General features: G+C 36.8%; 1 protein-coding gene and 1 long non-coding RNA gene across 2 annotated transcripts in view; both read left to right on the top strand.

Annotated features, from left to right (window-relative positions):
• The window catches only part of LOC127846890 (E3 ubiquitin-protein ligase TRIM33-like), a 215,209-nt gene that overhangs the window by 40,822 nt on the left and 159,301 nt on the right, over positions 1-15,086 (top strand). The window lies entirely within an intron of this gene.
• LOC127846911 (uncharacterized) lies at positions 12,148-13,868 on the top strand. Its single transcript, XR_008033731.1, has 3 exons — positions 12,148-12,309; positions 12,823-12,937; positions 13,316-13,868. It is a non-coding gene; the product is annotated as an uncharacterized LOC127846911 (long non-coding RNA).

Below are 15,086 nucleotides of genomic sequence, written 5' to 3'. Positions count from 1 at the left end.
TATCCATATCCATTGGGCCTAGGGCTATCAAGTTAGGTATGTAGTGACATCTAATAGTCCTCTACAAAAAAAAATCAAATTTTATTCCTGGGGTCAAATTTGACCCTGCCCCGGGGGTCACAAAATTGAACATATGCCTATATAAGGCCTATTTTGTGAAAATTTCAAAACTTCTTGTCCATAACCATCCGGCCTAGGGCTATAAAATTTGGTATGTAGTGACATTGTATAGTCCTCTACTTAGTTTGTTCAAATATACCCCAGGGGTCAAATTTTACCCTGCCCTGGGGGCCACAAAATCTTCTTGTGAAACTTCAAAAACTTCTGTCCTTAGCAATAAGGCATAGGGCTACCAAATTTGGAATGTAGTGAAATCTAATAATTGTCTACCAAGTTCGTTCGAATTATGCCCCTTCGGTAAAATTTGACCCTGCCCTGGGTCACCAAATTGAAAATTTGCTTATATAAGGCCTATTTTGTGAAAACTTGAAAAACTTCTTGTCCATAACCATTAGGCCTAGGGCTACCAAATTTGATATGTAGTTACATCTAATAAACCTCTTCCAAATTTGTTCAAATAATGCCTCTGGGGTCAAGTTTGACCCTGCCCCGGGGAGTCATAAAATTGAATAAACGCTTATAAAACGCCTATTTTGTGAAATCTTTAAAAATCTTATTGTCGAAAACCATTCGGACAATGGCTACCAAATTTGGTATGCAGTAACATCTTATAGTTCTCTACCAAGTTTGTTCAAACTATTCTCTTTGGGTCAAATTTGACACTAACCTGTGGGTCAAAAATTGAACATTATAGTACCTAGGGCTACCACATGTTGTATGTAATGAGGTATAGTAGTCCTTTACAAAGTTTGCTCAAATTATGCCCCTGGGGTTAAATTTGACTCAGCCCAGGGGGTCACAAAAGTGTACATGTGCTTAAATAGGGCCTATTTTTAAGTATTTGCACATGCTGAGAATATTTGTTTCAGCCTTTTTTCAGCAGTGGAGCGATACAGGGCCATCATGGCCCTCTTGTTTATCATTGTAAAGCTTTAAAAGCAATTCACGCCAAATGTAAAAAATGCAAAATCTATAAACACACCCGTTTATATTCAAGCATTACAGTTGTCTGCAATATCGTTTTACAAATTGCATGTTTATCTCGTTCTTCATAGAAATGTGCATTTGTCAATATCTTCAAAATCGCAACATTCCTCTTAGGTTAATGTTAAGTATGTATATTTTGCTATATAAATTAATCGTTATCATATACGTTTCAGTTTTTCCAACATGTTTTTACTGTAAATGTAATTTAATTGAATATTTTCTATAGTATTTCGTACAAAAACTGCCATATTTTTTTAAGCCAGCGCACATTATACTAATTATAGGATAGGGTCAACCACTACTGTAATCATTGTTTGTTTGTAGATGTATATAATGATACTGTGTCTATATATATGTACACATGTTGAATCAAGTGTTTTATTCCATTATCGTAAATGAACACGGCTATCCCTGAAGTTCAAATATTGTTGTACGTTGACTATTTGTTACCAGCACAATACAAAAAATATGTTTCATGTTCTTATTTCTATATTATAGTTGTTTACTAAAAATCCCCCCCCCCCCACTAAATTCCGAGACGCATACATTTTGTTCGTATGTCAGACAGTTCGCTATCATACTTTAATTCAGTTTAAAATCATGAGAATCATTAGTTACAGAGCTTTCATATATCATATGGTGGTGTGTCTGTATGGGAACAAGACCATGGTTGTTTTGTGCTCAGTAAGTCAATGTCACAAGGGTCACCTTTTTTAGACTTAAATGAAACTTATATACGAACTTTTAGATGGTATTAACGCATCAAGGTGACACGTTGATATGACTTCATATGATTGTTCAGCACCATCAGGCAATGTATTGCGTGAAATATTCCAAAACTTAGTCTGTGGGAGAGTCATTGTATGCTTTCTTTCAGAAGAGTTTGAATCTGTATGAATGTTTTCTAACTTATGGTGACTTCAGTTCTTCCCATACAAGTTTTAGGAGGACGAATGGGCATGTTGATGTGTATATTAGTCCGTCCGAGCGTCAGATTATTGTGTTGCAGGTAACTTTAAACTTATATTTGCTTAAGTGATGAAATAGTACATACATATTTATCAGCTTTTAATGGTTTTGGGACATACAATTAGTTAAGGCCATCAGTCAACAAAAAAACAAAACAACATTTTGGTCATTTTGTTTTAAAATAAGCGGGGTTATGGACATAATTAAGCAAATAAAATTACCTTTGAACTGTTCATGCATAAGTCAAACATAATTGCTGCTAAAGTGATATAACTTTATAAACATGTTGACCAGCATGTGAACTTATTGCGTTCCAATGTATTGTGTTCACTATTATCGGAGTGAAAACCCAATTAAGCAAAGAGCGCTTTGAACTTGACTCTAAAAGTATAACTTCTTGCGTGAATAAACACAATATTCGTTTTAAAGACTTATTAGTAAACAGTGAAACAAAACAAGGAGGTTATGTGCGTGTTCATTTACTAATATGAGCAAGCATACGTGATCTCGCATTTTTGGCAGTTAACCCTGCCCTCTATGCCACTGAGCCGATCTGATCTACCCCTGGACGCTCCGTTTAAGTATACCAAATAATTCACATAACTCAGAAAGTATTGAGTGAATTCACATACTCTAGTAACTCAGAAAGTATTGAGTGGATTCACATAACTCAGAAAGTATTGACTGGATTCACATAACTCAGAAAGTATTAACTGGATTCACATAACTCAGAAAGTATTGACTTGATTCACATAACTCAGAACATATTGACTGCATTCCCATAACTCAGAAAGTATTGACTGGATTCACATAACTCAGAAAGTATTGACTGGATTCACATTACTCAGAAAGTATTGACTCGATTCACATTACTCAGAAAGTATTGACTGGATTCACATAACTCAGAAAGTTTTGACTGGATTAAAATAACAGAGAAAGTATTGACTGGATTCACATAACTCATAAAGTATTGACTGCATTCCCATAACTCAGAAAGTATTTACTGAATTCACATAACTCAGAAAGTATTGACTGGATTCACATAACTTGGAAAGTATTAACTGGATTCACATAACTCAGAAAGTATTGACTGGATTCACATAACCCAGAAAGTATTGACTGGATTCACATAACTCAGAAAGTATTGACTGGATTCACATAACTCAGAAAGTATTGACTGGATTCACATTACTCAGAAAGTATTGACTGGATTCACATAACTCAGAAAGTATTGACTGGATTCACATAACTCAGAAAGTTCTGACTGGATTAAAAAAAACTCAGAAAGTACTGACTGGATTCAAATACAATTACTTCATGAACCTCTCTCTGTGAAAACTGGGTTTAATGCATGTCCGTTAAATTCGACTACATGGATTTTTTCTTTAAAGGAACTTTTTTTTAATCCAGAAAGGCCGTCTGTTGTTAAACTGTGCAGACTGCACATACTTATCTTGGACGACAATTAGACAAGCACTTAATGTTCCAAATTTGGACCGTTTCCCCAGGCGCACCGCCTGTCAAATCGGTCCAGCATTGGGAAATGTAGTTTCCGATACGAATTATATAAATTAAATCACGTTGTAAAAATGTTTTTTGCATGTGTTACTCCATGTTAAGTGAAAACATATTATCTCTTATATTTGTTATAATTGTTGTGAAATCAAAGTTCGTCTTTTTGTTTTGACAAACGATATGGGACATATAAAACTACCACTGGGTCCTTATGTTTGGGACGGTGGTTTGAATTAATGGCCGGTTATAATTAGCGGTCGTACCAGACGTACACTTTCTTATTTTCTGTTCGTGATTGCATGTTTGTTTTGCTGTTTTTATACTCGACGCTCAAGGCTTGTCCGCCATTGCCTTCGGGAATTTGGTTTTGAGGTTCCGACACAAACATTCAATTTTACGAACATGGTTCTGTTAAAGCGTAATATAATTGACCAAAAACATAATTTGCAAAAATGTAAATATATAATGCATCCTTGTATTCCTGTGTTGCGCGCAATTATGCAGATTTCAATATACATATTAACAAGGGAAAGCACTTCGCATCAGTGACTTCGTAAGCACACCACGATAGCCTTCCTTACATCAAATGTTCGCTTTTTACAAACATAAATTATTCACGAAAAACCGGACAGAGGTAAATTTTTGCAAGAATTCATTGTAACTTTTTCAGATTATATACATTGTTTAATGTTATTTTTTTACCAAAATGTTTAAAACAAAAACAATTTAACAACCAGGTAAAACATCAATAACACAGACTGAAAACTCGACCCTAACTCGTCTTAAGCCCTTAGGGGCCTTGACTCAACCACTACCACCACCATCACTAAAACAGCACCAACACACTGCAACTATACCACAACGCCCACCAGCAACACTATAGCATCACCACTATAACCACAACAACCATCATATACACCACCCCCACCTGCCCACAGCTAGAACCGCCACAAACTCAATTACCTCCCCCGCTACTGATATCACCGCAACAACTACCACCGCATCTCAACAGCCACCACAACGACGTCCACAACAACAACGTCCACCGCTATCACTAAAAACCACCGCGACCATTAACAACACCACTACCACCACCCTCAATAAACACCAGCACAACCATCACCCCCTGTTTTTTTATCCAAACCACCTCCAGTTTCAATGTTACCACTACAGCAAAAACCACCACGACCGCCCCCCTCCCCTCCCCACCACCACGAACACCCCACCAACAACTACTTCGCGCTTTCTAGCATTGCCATAATTAAATGCATTTCTTATGAAATAAATAGTGTTCCCTATGATTTAAACTGATGCTCTTTTCAAACGATTAAATGTAATCTCTGAAACATTGGCTCTTTAACGAGTTACGACTATGACCACCAATCGTCGCTATGTTCTATTTATTGCGAATTGCCTCGAAAACATTATTTTAACAACTCGTATATGTTTTCATTATTCAATACTCATTTATCAGTCTTTAGAAACGCCCGAATGTGATCTGTGACAGATAGCGTAATGCCAACCCAGGACAGAGGTTGACAAAGGTTTCCATGGAAACTGATAGCAACACCATAATTAGTGGTACATGATTGATGTGCGTCAATGTGCCCTCTTTCACATACCGGTAATCATGGACTTTGCTTCAACCAGAAACCTTAAAAAATCTCTGACAATTATAACGGAAAAGCGTGATTGAGAACTGTCATTGTTTTGTCAAAATTCAAACCCGACCGTCTTGATAAAGTTAAGATCGATTCTCCAGAAATTAAATTGGTGGCGGATCTACTTGCCGGAAACTCATGGCCGTCACGTTAATAAGGGCTCCCGTCACGTTAATTAGGGCCCCCGTCACGTTAATTAGGGTTCCCGTCATGTTAATTAGGGCACCCGTCACGTTTATTAGGGCTCCCGTCACGTTAATAAGGGCTCCCGTCAAGTGAGCGGAAGCAAATTTTTATATATTCGAGAAAACGAAACAATGTGTGTCCACAAATAAAGACAAAGAATAATTTCCACGAGTAAAAAACTCTGTCAACCGATCGAAAGTAAATGTTGAGTTGGCAAATATTGTTCCTGATGGTACGATATACATGTAGAATAAAATCATGTTGATATTGGTCAGTTAACTAGAATATCACTAACCTTATTTTTTATTTATCAGACATATTCAAAAATGTTTCTTTTAGTCTTGTGTTTGTAAGCATTCAAACATATTTTAACATCTAATTTTAAAGGGGCCGTCCAACAGATTTTGGCATGTATTGAATCTTGTTATTAAATGTTTTAAATGCTTTATATTGATAAATTTAAACATTTGAACTTTAAATATCCAGTAAAAGACAATACAATTTTAAAAAAAGGAAAAAAGTAACCCTCAACAGGGGTCGAACCACTGACCCCTGAAGTCCTGGAGTAAAAAAAAACTCTTGCCTAGACCACTCGACCATTAATACTCGTTCTTAAAACGGGTGAATTTTGTAGCTATATAAGCAATCCTCGTAGTTTCCACAAATATCGTTTCGCGTCGCACGACGCTGTATCTGTTGGACGGCCCCTTTAAGGGCACTTGTTCACGGTTTTGTAAAATTCAAAAAAGAACACATATATAATATTTAAACAAGCGAAAGAATACTGATGTCTTAGAAAACTGTTTAATATAGTGTTTCATTATACTCGTGATTCGAAATCGGCAAAATAATAAAATAATAAATCGCTTGTAACGCTTTTACTCGATTATTTAAAGAATGCGTGTAGTCCTAAAATACGGTTTATAATTCATTAATGAATATAAAAGCCAGCGTATCTCAGTGGTAGCGTATTATCTTTTGCTTACACTGGGCTCGGATTCGAATCCCGGGACAGGAATATTTTATTTGCTCTTTGTACTTGCTGTTGTAATTAGTTATGACTATTAAAAACAGTGTGGTGTTCTAAGTACATGTTTAGTTATTGTAAACATATTACATGCCCATTTTCTAAAAGTTGTACTGTGTAACTCAAAACATTTTATCAACTGTACACGAACAAACCATATTCATTCAATTGAAAGATATTTCTCTGGCGGTCCTCCTCCCATGTGTCGGCGTAGAAATCCCTCAACGGAATTCGCAACTACTGTTTGCTGCATCAATTATTCTAGACTCGTTCCATGCGAAATACCGAATTATTCTCAGCATTAATATCGCTGTCTTCAGGTCGAATGGACAACTGACATATATATAATATCCGTTATACACTAATTTAACATTGGGACGGATTTCTTTAAGCTCTTTCGCAGACACTTAAGCCCGGCGATTGTATTCAATCACGATGCGATTAAGCCTCGTTCTGGAGAAACGGGGCTTACTGCATGGGCTTAAAGTTTTGTTGAAGTTTAATATGTGAAGTTCGCACTTTCTTCATATACGGGATTTTCGTGTAGAAGAGATTCCTTTCAACTAAAGTTTCCATAAAAGCGTAAAGTGGCCTCCCTGGTTTGCTTGTACGAACTAAACAGGCTAATCTGGGACGAAACTTTGCGCACATGCATTAAGCCCCATTTTCTCAGATCGCGGCTCAATTATACTTGTATACTAAACAGAACTGCTAACTTGATACATAAAGTATGCATTTCATACTGGTGTATTTTCGGAAAATGTCAAACCTTGCAAATAACTTACAATCGCACTTGTCCGACTACCGGGTATATATTTTTAACAACATGGGATAATGAATTCGCGAACAGAATCAATATACTTTATATCAGTAAAACAAATATATTCGCAAACATTAAAATATTGCTATAAAAGCCAAATTTTAAATATAAAACAGTCAAAACAATTAAACTATAACTTCGTTTGCGTGTATATTTGTACTGTAAAATAAACAAGTTATGATTGAGCCGCATTCAGTGAAAAACGGAATTTAATGAATGTGCGTAAAGTGTTGTCACATAAAAACCTGTGTTATCCGAAACGGCTTATCAGAGGCGACACTTTGCGCTTTAAAGTATTTTGCATTTAAAGTAAGTCTCCTGCTAGTGAAAATCCAATTTATGCGGATTATTAATACGAGTCTGCTTCCAGCATTTTTCTCTTGCGCGTTTCAGCCGAATATGTCAATGTCTGGCTCGTGTCATTCAAATAAAAAACGAAGTTATTTGGGTTTATTATTTTAAAGCAAAGTGGTTACAACTGAGTGGCTATAATTTATGACGACACTTTTGCAAATTGAGATTTATTAAAATGTAGTTATGCTTAAAACGCTACGTTATTTTGCGAAAATTACCACACTTTTTGTATGTACTTTAACTGTTGGGGCAATTGCACTTTACCGGTACGTAAAAAAGAACGGAAAAGCGTACCCTAATTCTTACCCGCAACACCTATCATCTAACACCAAACGCAACAGCTAATAATCCTTTTTATCCTATATATTTCCTTACAGTAGTATCGGGGGCTACCGCCCCCAAACTCCCGCTTTGTCGATAATGGTAAACAACTGCGTACCGGTAAAGTGCAATCTAGCCTTAACTGTTATATACTACCATATAGTAATCAGAATATGCTTCACATAAATTAAATGCAAATAGATAAATTGTCGCTCATCCTAATGTTTGAAGAAAAAAAGTAATTCGTTGTTTATTAACAAGTAAAACGTCGGATTTTTCCGTATTTTATTTGGTTACATGCAACTATACTATGATGCAATCTTGTTCAAAGCAACTTGATATTGTCGCCGAAGGTTACCTTTAATACAATTGCGTAAAATATCGTCCCAAATTTCGTATTTTATGGAATGTTTCGTTTAGAGGAAGTCTCTTATTATCTAAAAGCAGTTTATGCGGAAAGTTCCGGCTTCATTGGCTCTACTGCGGACGGCACATGCTTATCTGGAACGACACTATACGCCCACGCATCAAGCCCGGTTTTCCCAGAACGAGGATCATTCATTAACCGATATGTAATTCCAACCTCTAATATTCTTGGTAGGAGGCAGTATGGTGCCAACATTAGTATTTAACAAACAGATATTGACTGTGTATTTATTTTCTGCGCGCGATTTTGTCAGTGAGCACATTAATCAAAGGGGCAAACGTGAATATTAATTAATTAACTCGCCTTTTCCCATGATTTTCTAGATAAATCGATTCTAGCGTTTAGATAATTATTGACGCGATACGTAATGCTTAAAGAACCCGATTAAGGAATCTTATGGTATGAGTGAAATCAATAGATGTCGAGGGATATTAAATTGAATTAAACTTTGCGTTATAATATATATGGACCGTGATCTGTGAAAAGGGATTTTAATAAAAACCGCACAGGCTAATCAGGAACGACACTTTCCGCTTTTATAACATTTTTTGTTTACAGGACAAAACTTTCCGCCTAAACTGGATTTTTGCTCACAAGAGACTTTCTTTAAACGAGAAACACAATTACAGTGGAACAAGTTGTCTCCTATCAGCCTGTGCGGACTTCACAGGCTTATCTGGGACGGTACGTTAAGCACATCTCCTATCAGCCTGTGCGGACTTCACAGGCTTATCTGGGACGTTACGTTAAGCACATCTCCTATCAGCCTGTGCGGACTTCACAGGCTTATCTGGGACGTTACGTTCAGCACATCTCCTATCAGCCTGTGCGGACTTCACAGGCTTATCTGGGACGGTACGTTAAGCACATCTCCTATCAGCCTGTGCGGACTTCACAGGCTTATCTAGGACGTTACGTTAAGCACATCTCCTATCAGCCTGTGCGGACTTCACAGGCTTATCTGGGACGGTACGTTAAGCACATCTCCTATCAGCCTGTGCGGACTTCACAGGCTTATCTGGGACGTTACGTTAAGCACATCTCCTATTAGCCTGTGCGGACTTCACAGGCTTATCTGGGACGTTACGTTAAGCACATGCATTTAAAACCGTTTGCTCAGAGCGTGGATCAAATGTGTCTTTTTTGTAAAAACTTGGCATAATGCATGTGCGTAAAGTGTCGTCCCAGATTAACCTGTGCAGTCCGCACAGGCTAATCAGGGACGACACTTTCCGCTTAAACTAGATTTTCGGTCAAAAGAGACTTCCTTTAAACAAAAAATGCCATTAAAGCGGAAAGTGTCGTCCCTGATTAGTCTGTGCGGACTGCACAGGCTAATCTGGGACGACACTTTACGCACATGCATTATGCCCAGTTTTTACATATCCTTTTGAACATTGGTGGTCGTTTTTATTTCTTTCTTTGGGAAAGTTGTAAACATTTGCGGTTGCTCTCATTAAGTACATGTAATTGTCCGTGAACATGTTTCGGTCGCTCTCACATTTGCGGTTTGAAGCAGGTTGGCTAGAAAAGCGTCTCCCCAAACACCAACGCCGAGAAAATATTCTCCATTTTTGCTATGTTGCATGGGTGTAAGATTCTATTTGATTCATATTTACCTTTCAGCCTTGTTCTGGGAATATGGAGCTTAATGCAATCGGACTGCACACGCTGATCTGGGAAACACCTTTTGACGCTTTCTTGGTATTTTTCCTTTTAAAGGAAGTCTCTTTTTAGCGAACACCCAGATAAGTAGGAAAGTGCGAATTCACTAAACCCCGTTTTCGCAGAGCCTACCTCATTTTTAATGTAGAGCTATTTTATTCGCATTATATATTTCAACTGAGAAAAATATCCTATTTCGTCACAGAATGGTTCATACATTAAGAGATCATGTTATTATTATATGATATACAGTAGAACATAACATTAACTAATGTGACGTCATCTTTGCATGTTGCTTTCATTCAAACCGGATATGTAAAGAAACATTTCATTCAAACCGGATATGTATAGAAACAAACTCGTTGAATCACATATTGCAATCAACAATAGTATTGTGTAATTAACAAGTCATAAATTATACACATATTGTGTCATAATTGTCTTCAATTTTACCATTTGTTCAAAATCAACAGAATGCAAAAACTTTAAGCGTGCGTTCCGCGGCGGCCAAATTTACTTAATGACTACATCATTTTCAGTTTTAGTGCTTTTTGTAATGTATAATGATTAAAAAAATAAAAGTTCTTTTGTTAGGCACGTGTTAATCTTATTTTTATATTTTGCCCAATACGATGCCTATCTGAATCAGAACCTGCAAAAATATTAAGTGGCTTAGCTCCTTAAAAACACTATTTCTCGGAACACTATTTTCAAAAAAAAAATCTTTGAAATACTATATTTGGAAACGATATTTTTTATAAACACTATTTTCGCCTCTCATAAGAGCTCTTCTAAGCGCCGCTATCTTTGGCAACGGTAGCTCGATTATGATGAGAGTGTATCTGGGATCGGACGAATACCATGATAAAACCAAGAGCATCAAAGAGTTTATCAACTTTCACCATCTGCCCAAAAACCTCGCTTCGCGTCTACAAGAGAGCTTTAAGCATACGTCGGCGTATACCAATGAAATCGACATGAACACAGTATGGCGAGCTTACTATTTTTAAAAAGAAATGATTTATAAGTGCAGAGAGGTCGTTTAGTTGTGTGGGGATTAGAGGGCGGAGTATTTACAATTCACCTCCGCCCACTCCGAAAAAGATGTCTTAACGTGCGAATTTTAAAACCGCCCACCCCATAATGATAACTTAAAACTTCGAGTAAGCGGTGATGTTCCTTTAAATGTCCTCATATAGGATGTCCAACCCTTATAGCCGGACGTGGTATTAACTCCTCTAAATTTGCCTCATATGTATTCTTTAGTTCTTAGTGGTCCTTTTCGGCGCATTTATCTCTAAAATTGTTAAATAGTTTTGAGGATCAGGAAAATAAATGAGAATTTTAAAATTGCACCTGCAGATTGTTAAATCCTATTTACTTATCTTAATTGGTTGATAAGCAACGTTATGTCTATAATTTATTGCAAAATGTATCTTTACTTACAGTAAGCTTGTTAACATTCTGAACATATGTTTTTTTATAGAATATTAATTTTCGAATAACAAACAGGCAAACATATGGTTCTGTTCATACAGCTTTCAAAGAGTTTTCCGGAGTGTCTGCAGGTGGATATCTGCCTTCATCTCAATCGGAATCTGCTTAACAACTGCCCCGCCTTCCAGAGAGTCTCGGCAGGTATACAAGGCGTTCTTATTCCAAGAATCTAGCCAACTTTACATTCCCAAGGGTTTGCGGTTACATACCCTATTGGTTACAAACTCTCCGCAGCGGTTACCCCCTTTTACGCTTTAAAATTTCCTCTTTTGGTTTACTCCTCCTAATTGTTTCCGGACATGTATTGAAAACTCACTTAATGTGTTACCCACTCATGATGATGATGATGATGATGATGATGATGATGATGATGATGATGATGATGATGATGATGATGATGATGATGATGATGATGATGATGATGATGATGATGATGATGATGATGATGATGATGATGATGATGATGATGATGATGATGATGATGATGATGATGATGATGATGATGATGATGATAATGATGATGATGATGATATGATAATGATGATGGTGATTATTTCTCACTTTGGGTAAGGACGCCTTTTTCAGAGGGGACGTTCAAGACCTGACCAACAGTGGGAAGTCTCTGTACTTTGTTCGCGCCCTGACCTACTGCGATATCAACAAGATCGAGCTGTCTGTGCTGAAAGAGACGCTTTATACGTGCCCGGAGTTTGCACAGGAATTTATGGGAAAGATACAGGATACATTCAACCTGAAACGGGTGAGTGTGGTGTTGCCTTGTTACATAGTCAAAGCACACATTAAGCTACACACTTGCATCTAATTTATACTGTGTCCGTTTTCTTATGGCTTAAATAGTGAAAAACATTGGTGCCAAAAACTATATAATCTCTATGTTAACTAGAAATCAGTCAAAAACCAACACCTTTTACTTTGAGCAGACTATAGCAGATTTTTGGCAGATCATTTAACAAATGAAGTGCGAAACATTACTTAATTAAAAAGTAGGTATTTAATGCTTAAATATGTAATGAACAAATAAAAACACTTTCAAACTTTGAGTATAACTGCCCATATCTGATACCTAATTTATATTGTGTAATACCCGGAAGTTCATATAAAATATGTCATGATCAGTTAATAAAATAACTATATGATCAGTTCTTGAGAACTGTGATCTGATTTCAGTAGAACTCCGATATGATCCAGAACAGGATACAGAAAATAGTACTTGTTGTTCTTTTTTAAAGAAAATACTATTTTGGACATACAGGGTGTGTTGACGGAAACCCAACGGCAGACGAAGATGGACGACGAAACACTCAAATTTATCCGTCAGAAGAGACCGCACATGCAATCGAAAGGCAGACGCCATGTCTATGACGCCGGTGAGTGGGTTAACTAGTTTTGAAAACATAAAAAAATGCCATTATTTGTTGTTTTTGATTTTCTGTCTTTTGTGCTGGTATAGTTGTATGGCAGTAAACTTTCCACAAGATAAATGATCCCACGGTGTATTAACTGTTTTCCTAAGTGCCGGTTGGTCTATATTTATTTGTCACAATTTTGTGCTTTTTAATAGTCGCCTATTTATATAAATGTCTCAATTTATTGTTTGTGACACACACAAAACCAAAAACAAATGTCGAACATAAATAACAGTAATAAATGACAAAGGTCTTATTAGGCAAACAACCAATTCTTATCTAATTGTTTCTACCACTACCGGAAACAAAACCGTGCATATTATTTGCCAAACTATTCAGACCTCACGACCGGTAGATCCGGCTTCCGTAGAAAAGCTCGCCATTAGACGGCGCCTCCGTCGTCTGACCCAGATGACGACCAAGCGTCTCGGGCGATCGACATTTCACCGGAACAAGCGTCTAGTGATATCGACGTAGAGTTCGTGGATAGAAGCAACCAAGGCTCGGGAAGTTCCCTTATAAAAGATCACAAAAAGTTACCCGCCTCGCTGTCGAAAAAAATGGGTTAAATGCTTTTTGTGTCGCCTCGGATTAGCATGTGCTGTCAACACAGATTTAAGGGACGCCACATTTCTACTCAACTGGATTTTCGCTACAGAAAAATACATTTGAGCAAAAAATCATATCAGCGGACCGCACAGGCTAATATGAGACGACACCTAACGCAAATGCATTCTTCATGAGCTATTGAAATGTCTATTTGTTTAAAAACATTCTGTCCTATTTGTAATTAAAAAAGGCAGTGTTCTGTTTGTTAAAATTGCCACGTGCTCCAACAGTCGACACGTGCATCCACAGTTTCCCGTAAATGCTGCAGCAATAATAATTTGGCCGTCCCTCAACTTAATGCAACAGTATTTCATTTTAATCTATCGATTGTTACAATATTAATGTTTATTTTAGAAATATACGCTTCTATTGACGGTATTAACCTTTATATTTTTTAAGTCCCGTTATCGTCGTATACTGATGCCGATAGTTTGAGACTCCGGATCTACCAGAAATCACATCCGCGCATGCGCAAAATAATACAATACTGTTCTGTGAAATGCAAATGTGTTTAATACCAAAGCAATATTTTGGAAAAATTGTTGCAGTTTATTTTATTACCGGCCCTGATTGACCCTATCGATTTCATCCTATTTGACTTTTTAGTCATTAAAATATATTTTCGAAAAGTCAAATCTAACCAGTATATCCTACTAAACACCCACAGTGTATACAGGATTCACCGTTGATGTCTGCCCATCGGGTTGTCTGTGTTTTGCGTAAGTCCGGCAGGCCGTTTCTGAAACATACCGTAATTATTAAAACTTCCACATATTAACGTATGAAACGTGGATTTTACGCATTTGTCACTTCTAAGACTAAGCTTTTCAGGTGTTTTACACGAATTACGATTTAAATATCAGCTTGGTAAAAAACACTCAATTAATCTGGTCAGACAGGAATGTGTCAATCTATTAGAAACTTACTGTTGATACCTAATCTGGTCGGACATGAATGTGTCAATCTATTAGAAACTTATTGTTGATACCTATGAAATCTTAAAAAACGAGGGACACTGTCACTGTCAAATAAGTTTCTTAATACGTCGATTGTATTCATGATATATTTATGTTTCAATAATCTACTTTTTTACATTACAAATGATACTTATTTTCAAGCGGTGCGGTCTGAGAAATCACCATACCAATCGTATTGGTTCTTTTTACCATCAATTGTTTTGTTGCATTTGTTATGCTGTTTTTAAATGCATATTACAAATTAAAAGTATGAATGACAGGTGTGTACAACGAGCTTAATTTCTATAAACTAAGAACAAAGTAATAACTTGAAAACCTTTCACGTCTGGTAAGACTGAAAATGTCCGTATTTGTCTTCGATCGTATATAAGGGAGATAAATGCAGTAATGACTTGATTGATTCTTTCCAGCTGTTTCCTTTTCATTGAAATTAATGAAGTTGAAATACCAAATATATATCGAACACGCTTGTTGAAAGCTCGATTAATCTAGCACAATGCGAGCTTTGTGTGTTTGCATGTGTT

Source organism: Dreissena polymorpha, chromosome 10 (genome assembly GCF_020536995.1).
Source record: "Dreissena polymorpha isolate Duluth1 chromosome 10, UMN_Dpol_1.0, whole genome shotgun sequence".
Taxonomy (NCBI): Eukaryota; Metazoa; Mollusca; class Bivalvia; order Myida; family Dreissenidae; genus Dreissena; species Dreissena polymorpha.
This window is presented reverse-complemented; position numbering and strand designations above follow the sequence as displayed.